At 35.6% G+C, this 11,844-nt stretch overlaps 1 long non-coding RNA gene across 1 annotated transcript; it reads left to right on the top strand.

Moving 5' to 3' along the window:
* Nucleotides 1-2,286: 2,286 nt before the first annotated feature.
* Nucleotides 2,287-11,605, top strand: LOC130054235 (uncharacterized). The gene is made up of 2 exons (XR_008802524.1): nt 2,287-2,360; nt 11,329-11,605. It is a non-coding gene; the product is annotated as an uncharacterized LOC130054235 (long non-coding RNA).
* Nucleotides 11,606-11,844: the final 239 nt, after the last annotated feature.

Consider the following 11,844-nt stretch of genomic DNA (forward strand, 5'->3'; position numbering starts at 1 on the left):
AGACCCCCTATCGGATGTTTTTTTATTTTGTGTATATATGTTCTCTTTCTCAATGTTCGTTTTATAGATGTATGTAACAGGGGGTCATCTAGTCATTTGCAGCATATGATCTTAATTTTCACTTGGTTTTAATGACCCCCTGTACTGTATATACTTTTCGTCATTTACTAAATAAATGACATTTTCTACTCTCAAACTTGTTCTGATTTGCCTGCTTTGAGCAAAAAACGAGTGCAATCCACTTGACTAGTGCTTTTGAGCTAAGGATCATTAACAATATGTTTCCCCCTGAAAGAGGGGGGATAGAGATACATTAAAACTCTGATAAAGTGAATTTCAGAGGACATTCTATAAAAATTGTAAAAAAAAAAAAAAAAAAAAAAAAAAGTCAATATCTCCTCCTGTAATATGCAATGTTTTAATTTTTTTTTTTAACTTTTCTGGAGCCAGGGATATCATAATTTATACAGTAGGCCTAATATAAGTCAACATAACGAAAAATATTTGTAAAAGCATCCCGGAATGAGAGGAGGTCGGAAAAAGCGATGACGAAATGAAGTAATCGGCATTGAATAAAGACGGATAGCTCTTAAAGCATTCGTTTTATCTTTATTCAGTAAACCAATAAACCATCAAAAGAATAAGGGATATCAGGAATTATCTAGTTTTGGTGGTTGAATTAAGAACAACTGAGAAAAAGTCATGCTGAAATGGGCAGAAGTAAAAAAAAAAAATCGTTACTAAAATAAAGGAGTCGGCATTTGTAGGAATTAAAGATTGATACAATTTAGACCTTGGTTGTTTGTTTGTATAGTAATAAGAACAGCATGCTTGTCAAGCCTTTTTTAAGCACTGGTAGGAGTAGACTGTTGATTTAACGGGGTGTTTTTACCTTGCAGTAATCGAGTGTTCGATTGAATATTCGATTGCGGGTGTCTGAAAATGTTGTACACATAAATGTATGTGGTGAGATTTTTTCTTCTCTTTTGATTGATTGAAATACAAATCATGGGGGGTTGGGGGGTTCCAGGAATTACGGTGAGGGGCGAAACTTTTGGAGGCTGGGGGTCCAAGGCAAATCCCTGGTGGGGGCCCAGGGGCGAAGCTCCCGGAAGCTCCTGAATTTAACAGATTTTAGAGGACTAGAAATATGTCTCCTACGCAATCATTTTTACTATTTTCTGTAATTTTTTGATAAGGTGAAATTAATAAATTGGCGCAAATTTTAAGAGTTTGGGGGGGGATGTAAGTTCTCTCGATAAAAGTAATTCAAGAAATAAAGAGATTTTGTCTTTTATTTCTCCGAGAGTGAACGAAATTATTGCTTCTTCTATCACACCCGCCGACTTAAATTGAAAATTTTATAAGTCGTACATGTTTCATTAGTTTTTAAAACTATTTTTGTCATTGGTTTATAAAAAGATATCTTCAAAGAAAACGAAGAAGGAAACAAATGCATATCACCCGAAACTTGATCCGAGATCGACAGGGCAAGAATAGAACGAACCTACCACACTGCTATCTAGACCATATAGATAAGCACAAATAAAGAGTGTAAGATAAAATAAATGCAACCAACATTCAAATTTAATTTACAAGAATAATAAACAATACTGACAATATATTTCCTAATTAACTGTATACTATAAAGTATTGTTTTGCGTCAACAACCACTTTTGAAAAAATACAACATAAAATTCGTGATAAGCGTGGATCTCATGATGAAAGAAAACGAAATAAAAAATCAAAAGAAGTTTCATAAAAATACCTTCGTTATAAAAGTTTTTTACGTTCTTTTTTAGTTCAAGGGGAACAGGAATTTATTTCATTGTATGCGTAAATTCGTTACACTCGTGTTCAAAAACAGACGAATAATTTCTACATAGAATATATAAAGAATTTGCCTGGGAATTCGGTTTAACTTCGCTATAGTCGTAAATTCGCTATATTCGTATTCGCTATATTTGAGTTTTACTGTATAGGTATTTCTTACTCACATCTTTTAAGAAATCAACAATGTACATTTTACGCTTTAACTTCGCTATAGTCGTAAATTCGCTATATTCGTGTTCGCTATATTTGGGTTTTACTGTATAGATATTTCTTACTCACATCTTTTAAGAAATCAACAATTTACATTTTATATAATGTGCAGACTATTTTTGAAAAGCTCTGCATACCTTATCTTCGATATAGATTGATGGTACCATAGAACACGTCCAGTCTGTTATATCTACACGTACTTACGTGGCACTATAATAGAAAGATAAACCATGACATAATGTCATAACGGAACTATAAAAAAAACTGTGATGGTCTTACTAAAGTGAACTTGGGATATGATTGCTCTCATTCTAACGGTTCGTTCTGATTTATTTCATTTGTATTACTGTATATCTTTACATTTCCAATATATTTGCTATTGATATAGCTTTACAATTTGTAATGCTAAGTCATTTCCTAAGGGATGAGCTGTGGTTGTGAACAATCAATCTTGATAAATAAAATATGTCTATTTCAACGGCTAGGAATTCCGACGGAAATGAATGCATGTAGAACATAAATATACAAAATGAATTTCCTTTTCAAAAATACATGAAGTTTTGAACTCCCACGCTTCTATGGAGCGCCAAATTAACATAAACACAAATAATTGAAGATATCTTCAATTATTTCAAGATATCATCAATTCATTTGATGCGCACAATAATTCAGTTAAAGATCTCTTCAAATAATTGATGATATCTTCAATTCTGAATTATTGCGCGCTTTGATTGAATTAATTATCTCTTCAAATGAATTAATGATATCAACAATTCAATTGATGCGCGCTACAATTCAATTTAAGAGAGCAATAATTGATACAATGCGCGCATTAATTCAACTATTGCTCTCTTCAATTGAATTAATGATATCTTTAATTCATTTGAAGAGAGCAATAATTCTTTTAGAGAGAGCAACTATATGATTAAAGATATCTTCAATTCAACATATCCACAATTGAATTAATGATCTCTTTAATTGAATTGTTGCTCTCTTTAAAAGAATTGATGCGCGCATTAATTCCTTATACAAAAGCATTGTAAATAATTAAAGATATCTTTAATTGAATTAAAGAGATCATCAAATTATTTATACCGAGCTCTAAATTAATTATTGCGAGCAATATTTCTACGAAATTGATGCTCTCATCAATTGAATTGAAGAGTGCAATAATTGAATTAATGCGCACATTAAATCAGATTGCTCTCATTAATTCAAATGATGCGCGCATTAATTCAATTGATGAGAGCAATAATTGAATTGAAGCGCGCATTAATTCATTTGATGAGAGCAATAATTGATTTAATGCGCGCATTAATTCAATTAAAGAGAGCAATAATTGAATTGATGATATCTTCAAATAATTGAAGATGTTAATTTGGCGCTCCATACGCTTCACGCTCGCTTTAGCGCGTTGATACAAAATATGAAAATTATGTCGGCGTGAAGCATCGCAGTTCACCCCATGTATATAATTTTAAAAAATGAAATTAATTTCTTTTTAAAAAAAACAAAAACAATTATTACTTACGAGTGGGTTACCGTTTTCGCAAACTTCAGTTTTTAAATCTATTATTCTTTAATAAATAAAATTAAATTCGTAAATAACATTATTACTGTAACGTATATTGAGGATTCTTTAAGGGGATTGGTAATTAAGATAATTATTATACCCCCCGCAACAAGTTGTGGGGGGGGGGGGGGGGAGGTATACTGGAATCGGGTTGTCCGTCTGTCCGTCCGTCCGTCTGTAGACGCAATGGTTTCCGGGCTCTAAAGCATTATCCTTTCCACCTACAGTCACCATATCATACATATGAACTACCCATGGGATGAAGATGTTCCCTATTGATTTTGGGGTCAAAAGGTCAAAGGTCAAGCGCACTGGACATTGAAGTAGCAATATGGTTTCTGGGCTCTAAAGCGTTATCCTTTTCACCTACAGTCACCATATCATACATATGGACTACCCATGGGATGAAGATGTTCCCTATTGATTTTGGGGTCAAAAGGTCAAAGGTCAAGCGCACTGGACATCGAAGTAGCAATATGGTTTCCGGGCTCTAAAGCGTTATCCTTTCCACCTACAGTCACCATATCATACATATGGACTACCCATGGGATGAAGATGTTTTCCATCGATTTTGGGGTCAAAAGGTCAAAGGTCAAGCGCACTGGACATTGAAGTAGCAATATGGTTTCCGGGCTCTAAAGCGTTATCCTTTCCACGTACAGTCACCATATCATACATATGGACTACCCATGGGATGAAGATGTTCTCCATCGATTTTGGGGTCAAAAGGTTAAAGGTCAAGTGCACTGGACATCGAAGTAGCAATATGGTTTCCATTTAAATTCTTTAATGGCTTTTTTCATCACATGGAGATGCTGTGTTCCTAGATACCTTTTGAATCATAATACTGAAGTTTTACCTATTACCAACACCCTTTGGGAGATTGGGGTAAGCGGGGGGTATTCTTGGTGAGCACTGCTCACAGTACCTCTTGTTCCTTTTGACTCTACCTGAATTATAATAATGACTAGATCTAGATTTTAAAAGTTAATTAAACTACTCTACTCGAGTAACAGAGGGTGTCTTGGTGCTTTGACTGGGTATCAGTTACCGCGAAATTTTACTGTTACAGGGTTCCCGTCAGGCGAAGGCGCCTCAATCTAAAATAAATGTTTACTACCTCCCTACCCCTAAGCCTAATTCCCCTTGTGCCTTACCTACTGGTGGACTTTATTCCTTACTACCCTAGCCTTCTAATACTCCTTACCTTCTCTCCTGTCCTATCGTACAGACTGTCCTCCGACAGACTACTTTAACTTCTACAGCTATTTATACATTTATACACTTGGATCATACCACTCCAAAAGGAGAGTCAGGTTGCAGAATTGTTATACATGTGTCTGTTTTGACCCACTAGGATATGCAAGCACAACCAGCTTATAAAGTGTTGTGTTGCTGGAAGTAACAATATTAAAGTTGACATGATAGAAGAATGCCAATCTAAAATGCAAGGACAACCAAACTGTGATCGAATTCCTCAATAGCAATCTCTACCCAAAATTATCGTTCCTTACAATGTAATTTGATATCATAGCCTAGGTAAACCTACAGTAAGTTACATGTAACTTTTTTTAAAGCCTTGATAGTATTTAGAAATAAAATGCTTTCTTTAATTAGTTTGTTAAACAGGATGTGAAGGTCGCAAACACTGTGGGAAAATGTTTTCAATGTTTGAAACCTTCATCTCCCTTTTCACAAACCAAAGAAAGACGTTGTATTATTTATATTTTTCTGTATTTTCTTTTAAAAACAAATACTTTCAAGTAGGTAAAATATAGGTACAAAACATATTTTACAATAATTATTGTTCGATTTCAACATAGGTGTGTGTATATATGTATTTAAACGTAACAGCTGAAAATTACCTGACCTTAAATCTTTGACCAATGGTCAAAGGAAATAGTCTGCTGAGGAATGACATACTCTCTAAACGCATATATTTAAACCATCGTATGATATTGGTAAGCATCAATCATCATTTTACCTTCAAATAAAAGCTGCTAAAAAAATGAAATAGACCAGAAATATATCTGTCAACAATGCCGCGAAATAGGTCGCAGAGTTCGTGGTATGCATATATTAAGGTAACTACAAACTCGCAGTTTTACCTGATACAAGTTTCAAGGGTGTATTTATTTCCATTTCATAGAGTTAAAACTAATAAATTATCAAATAAAATATAGAGGTCGTCACACTTTTTAAGATGCGAGACATACATAAAAAGAATCATATCGCCGTCAGAAAATGGCAATTTTCCTTGAATAGCGTTATCAGAATTTCATAAAAACTGGTTATGACGGTATAGTAGCATTCATAACAATTACATGAAACTCTTTCTTCACAAAAATATACAAAATGTTTTGTGAAAAATAAAGGAAATCTATCGCATAACAGACTGTTAAGAAATCAATAAAAAAAAATCAGAGTTATTGTCCTTGGATTCAATAATTTGAAACATATCATTGACCATCACATGAGGGTGGAATTACTTTAGATAAATTTCCTTTTTGAATATAATATTATGATGCTTTACGTCAGGTGCCGTAAATCGTTACACAGTACTGTGTGTACACTCGTGTATTTTTTAAAAATGATTTTTTTTCTTTCATATATTTACATTTTACTTTCATTTATTTCCGGAATATTACAAACCGTTAAAATAGTTGTACTATATTTATCAAGATTCATACGCACACTCACGAGAAAATGACTGTCATTTCTCGAAGGTAAAAACACAAACTCCCCGTCGAGGCCTCATTACGTCACACGAACTCTGGCGGAAGTTTGGGTAAAAACATTGGAAATGTAATCATATTCTGTTGGAGTGTAATGTTCTTCCCTCCGTCGCTTTGGGCCACAAAATACTAAAGTTCCTATCATCTACAAGTCACCCCCAAGTCATGATATTCCAAAATGTCTCATACTGAAATGCTCCAGAGCGTATACGTGGAGCTTTACAGTCTGCGAGTATTTGTCGATTTCTTGTAGCTACCCTGTAATAGATACAGTCTGTAGGTCTCAATATAATTTTTATGCCCCCCCTTTGAAAAAGAGGGGGCATATTGTTTTGCACCTGTCGGTCGGTCGGTCGGTCGGTCTGTCGGTCGGTCGGTCTGTAGACCATGTGTTGTCCGCTCAATATCTTGAGAACCATTCACTTGATGATAATGATATTTCATATGTGGGTTAGTTATGAGTAGAAGAGGATCCTTATTGTTTTTCAGGTCAAAAGGTCAAAGGTCAAGGGTCAATCTACTCTGGACATAGGAATATAATGTCCGCTCAATATCTTGAGAACCCTTTGCTTGAAAGACATCAAACGTGGCACACTGGTACATCCTAAGGAGTAGATGACCCCTATTGATTTTGAGGTCATATGGTCAAAGGTCAAGGGTCAAACTGGGCATAGGAATATACTGACCATTCAATGTCTAGAGAACCCTTTGCTTGACAGACATCAAACTTGGTACGTCAGTACATCTTCAGAAGAAGATGACCCCCATTGATTTTGAGGTCACATTGTCAAAGGTCAAGGGTGAAACTGGACATAGGAATATACTGTCCGTCAAATATTTCGAGAACCCTTTGCTTGACAGACATCAAACTTGATACACTGGTACATCTTCAAGAGAAGATGACCCCTATTGATTTTGAGGTCACATGGTCAAAGGTCAAGGGTCAAACTTGACATGGGAATATACTGTCTGCTCAGTATCTTGAGAACCCTTTTCTTGACAGACATCAAACTTGGTACACTGATACGACTTCAGGAGAAGACGATCACTATTGATTTTGAGGTCACATGGTCAAAGGTTAAGGGTCACACTAAACAGGAATATACTGTCCGTTCAATATTTTGATAACCCTTCGCTTGACAGATATCAAACTTGGTACACTGGTACATCTTCAGGAGAAAATTACCCCTATTTATTTTTAGGTCACATGTTTAAAGGTCAAGGGTCAAACTGGACATAGGAATATACTGTCCGTTCAATATCTTGAGAACCCTTTTCTTGCCAGACATCAAACTTGATACACTGGTACATCTTCAAGAGAAGATGACCCCTATTGATTTTGAGGTCACATGGTCAAAGGTCAAGGGTCAAACTTGACATGGGAATATACTGTCTGCTCAGTATCTTGAGAACCCTTTTCTTGACAGACATCAAACTTGGTACACTGATACGACTTCAGGAGAAGACGATCACTATTGATTTTGAGGTCACATGGTCAAAGGTTAAGGGTCACACTAAACAGGAATATACTGTCCGTTCAATATTTTGATAACCCTTCGCTTGACAGATATCAAACTTGGTACACTGGTACATCTTCAGGAGAAAATTACCCCTATTTATTTTTAGGTCACATGTTTAAAGGTCAAGGGTCAAACTGGACATAGGAATATACTGTCCGTTCAATATCTTGAGAACCCTTTTCTTGCCAGACATCAAACGTGGTACACTGGTACGTCTTCAGGAGAAGACGACCCCTATTGATTTTCAGATCACATGGTCAAAGGTCAAGGGTCAAACTGGACATCGGAATATACTGTCTGCTCCATATCTTGAGAACCCTTTGCTTGACAGACATTAAACTTGGTACACTGGTACATCTTCAGGAGAAGATGACATTTATTGATTTTGAGGTTGCGTGGTCAAAGGTCAAGGGTTAAACTGTACATAGGAATATACTGTCCGCTCAATATCTTGAGAACCCTTTGCTTGACAGACATCAAACTTGGTACACTGGTACATCTTCAGGGGAAGATGACTACTAATTATTTTAAGGTCACATGGTCAAAATTCAAGGGTCAAATTGGACATAGGAATATACTGTCCGTTCAATATCTTGAGAACCCTTTGCTTGACAGACATCAAACTTGGTACACTGGTACATCTTCAGGAGTTGATGACCCCTATTGATTTTTAGGTCACATGGTCAATCCACTCTTGACATAGGAAGATATTGTCTGCTCAATATTTTGAATTGATGATACTACTCTCAATTAAATGATGTGTGTGTGTATAACCCTTTTCAATTTTGCACCATGGGGGGCATATGTGTTTTACAAACATCTCTTGTTGACACTTAACATACCCACTTCAAAAATCATTAGGAATTGACATTTTATATCTTATGATAGCATTACTTAAAAATACAATGATAATGTATATGATGTGGGAAATTTGACTAGTCCACAAGGAAATAACGTGAATGTGATGGGACTCTTTCCCAATACCCAAAGACGGAAACGCAGTCATGGACATCGTTCATATAAAAGACCAAGTATAAATGATGTCACGTTTGATTCACTTTTGCCTTACGTCAACAGACAATTGTGTCCACATCAGATTCGTACAAAACTTTACTCTGTTCCATTGAGAGTTTTACACACGTTATTTGAAGAAGCTATGGCTAGTCTATACTTGGATTTTTCAACACCTGAATATAGATTGAACTCTATAATTATGGATGTTGCCTATCACAGGCTCTTTAAACCAGCACGGGTCATGGGTGATATTCCTTCCAAATCATGCCGCCAGTTCCTTAAGCTCAAATTACAAACAAAGGAATAGATGCCGTCAACATTAAGCAACATTCTTCGTCAGGGTTCAGTCGTGTATTCCAACTTATTTCAAGTTCAAGTCTACACTCTGTATTTTCTACAGCTATACTTCTACTATTGCATCCAAACTTTTTAATTATAAACAAACTTTGCAGTGCCTAGATATAGACCATCTTATACGTAATCCACCAACGTGTTCTTGTTCTTCGTCTTCTTTCAAATATAGTCCAGCTGGACATGTCATTACTGGTGATGTTGATATAGTTGAAAATGAGGACCTCAAATCACTTATTCTAAAAGGTCCTAAAAACAGAGAACCTCGGTCTTTTAATTGGCGACAGAACTTCATCTCTGTTATGAATTCTGTCGAAGATTATGCCAGACGATGGGCTAAATATGAAAAAGAAGAACTTGATACATTGTCAGAATGGGTTAAAAGCATAAGAGAAATATTAAAATCCCGCATTAGACATATGAAAACAAAAGTACATACCATCTATCCTTCTGTATTTAGTAAACCAGAAATGATAAAATAATTAGATAGGTTACATGAGGAATATGTTTTGGTTCCAGCTGACAAAGCTAGTAACAATATTGTCTTTGTTTGTAAGGCTCATTGACATTACAACTGTATTTTCAACGAACTTGGCATTAATTCCACTTTTGGTAATCGTAGTTCTACCCCAACTGCCCTTTCCAAAGATGAAATTCTTCAAAACCATGCTTCAGTTTTAGACACATTTAATATCCCAGTCAATGGGTCGAATGAATACGAGTTACCGTACCTATATTGGATTCCTAAACTACATAAAAAAAACCTTACAAACAAAGATACATTGCTGGATCCAGTAAGTGCTCTACCAAGCCCCTATCTTTGCTCCTCACGAAAATATTAACAGCTGTGAAGGAGAAACTTCAAACATACTGTGCGACTACATATGCCAGAAGTGGTGTTAATCAAATGTGGATTCTAAAAAATTCTAAAGAACTCGTAGTAAACTTGAAATCGCAGAATTTTCCCAAAATCAATAACATTAAAACCTATGACTTTTCAACACTATACACGACCATTCCTCACGGCAAATTAAAGACGAGAGACTTTTTGACATCATAGACAGTTGCTTCTTCAACAACAATGGAAAATGGAAATATTCATATCTAGTGATCAGTTATTCAAAAACTTACTTTGTTAAACACCACTCTGATTCCACGCACAAGTACTCTGAAGTTGCAATAAAAAACATGCTAGAGTTCCTCATTGACAATATCTTCGTGGTCTTTGGTGATCAGGTCTTCCAACAGTCTGTTGGAATTCCCATGGGTACGAATTGTGCTCCTTTGTTAGCTGACCTCTTTCTATATTCATATGAAGCAGAATTTTTTCAAAAACTTCTACACGAGAAGAAAAAATCTCTCGCTGTGGCCTTCAATTCGACATTTCGATGACGTTTTGTCTATTAACAATAATAACTTTCATTCATATATCCCTGTGAGCTCGAAATAAAGGACATCACAGAGTCGTCCACTTCTGCTTCATACTTAGATATTTTATTGAACGTAGACATTAACGGCAAACTGACAACTCAACTGTATGACAAACGGGATGATTTCAGCTTCTCCATCATCAACTTCCCATATTTATGTAGCAATATTCCATTATCACCTGCATGTGGTGTTTATACATCTCAACTGATTCGATATGCAAGAGCTTGTTCTGCGTATAGCCAGTTTTTAAATCGAGGTAAGCTACTGACAAACAAGTTGATGGTACAGGGGTTTCAACAGTCTCGACTGAAGTCAGCATTTCGCAAATTCTATGGTCGTTATAACGATCTAGTTCGTCAATACAACCTATCATTGGGTCAAATGCTGTCTGACGTGTTTCATACCGATTGTTAGGCCGTTCTTGGCACACTGATTTAGACTGCGGGTAACTCCGTTTACCTGATCAGGATATAGGGCTCACGGCGGTTGTGAGCGGTCAACAGGGGATGCTTACTCTTCCTGGGCACCTGATCCCACCTCTGGTGTGTCCAGGGGTCCGTGTTTGCCCAACTATCTATTTTGTATTGCTTGTAGGAGTTATGAGATTGATCACTGTTCGTTATCTTCACCTTTCATATAGAAATTAACCTTTCTTTTTCAGATTTTATTCCGTTTTCTTGACAACCAAATCGGAAAGCAATATTAATGAATTGACATTTTTGTCCTGGTGCCAAATCCCATCATTGTATGAAGATTAAAGAAAACCTTTGAACATGCGTGCTGTACAGTCCACACTTTAGAAATGATAAATACCTTTTAATTCGTTTGCTCTTTATTTCCACCTCAAATCACTACGTACGCAAACTCAAACGTTGAAAAAATATTGATTTTCTAAATTTGATTTTAATTCTCATATTGTAAAACACTGTCAGGAAAAATACTCTTTCAGATATTGGTAGTTTTTTTTTAATGGAAATTCTTTGTTTAAGATATACAATTGCTGCTTTGACTCCTTCGATAGGTTGCTGTTTATATCAAAAGTGTGGGTATACTATGAGGTATGATGTCGCCTTGTTTACATTTTGTATACGTCATAGCATTATATATATATATATATATATATATATATATATATATATATAATCTAAAACATTTTAAACAATGTCCAAACGGTGTT

Source organism: Ostrea edulis, chromosome 4 (assembly GCF_947568905.1).
Source record: "Ostrea edulis chromosome 4, xbOstEdul1.1, whole genome shotgun sequence".
NCBI classification, from domain to species: domain Eukaryota; kingdom Metazoa; phylum Mollusca; class Bivalvia; order Ostreida; family Ostreidae; genus Ostrea; species Ostrea edulis.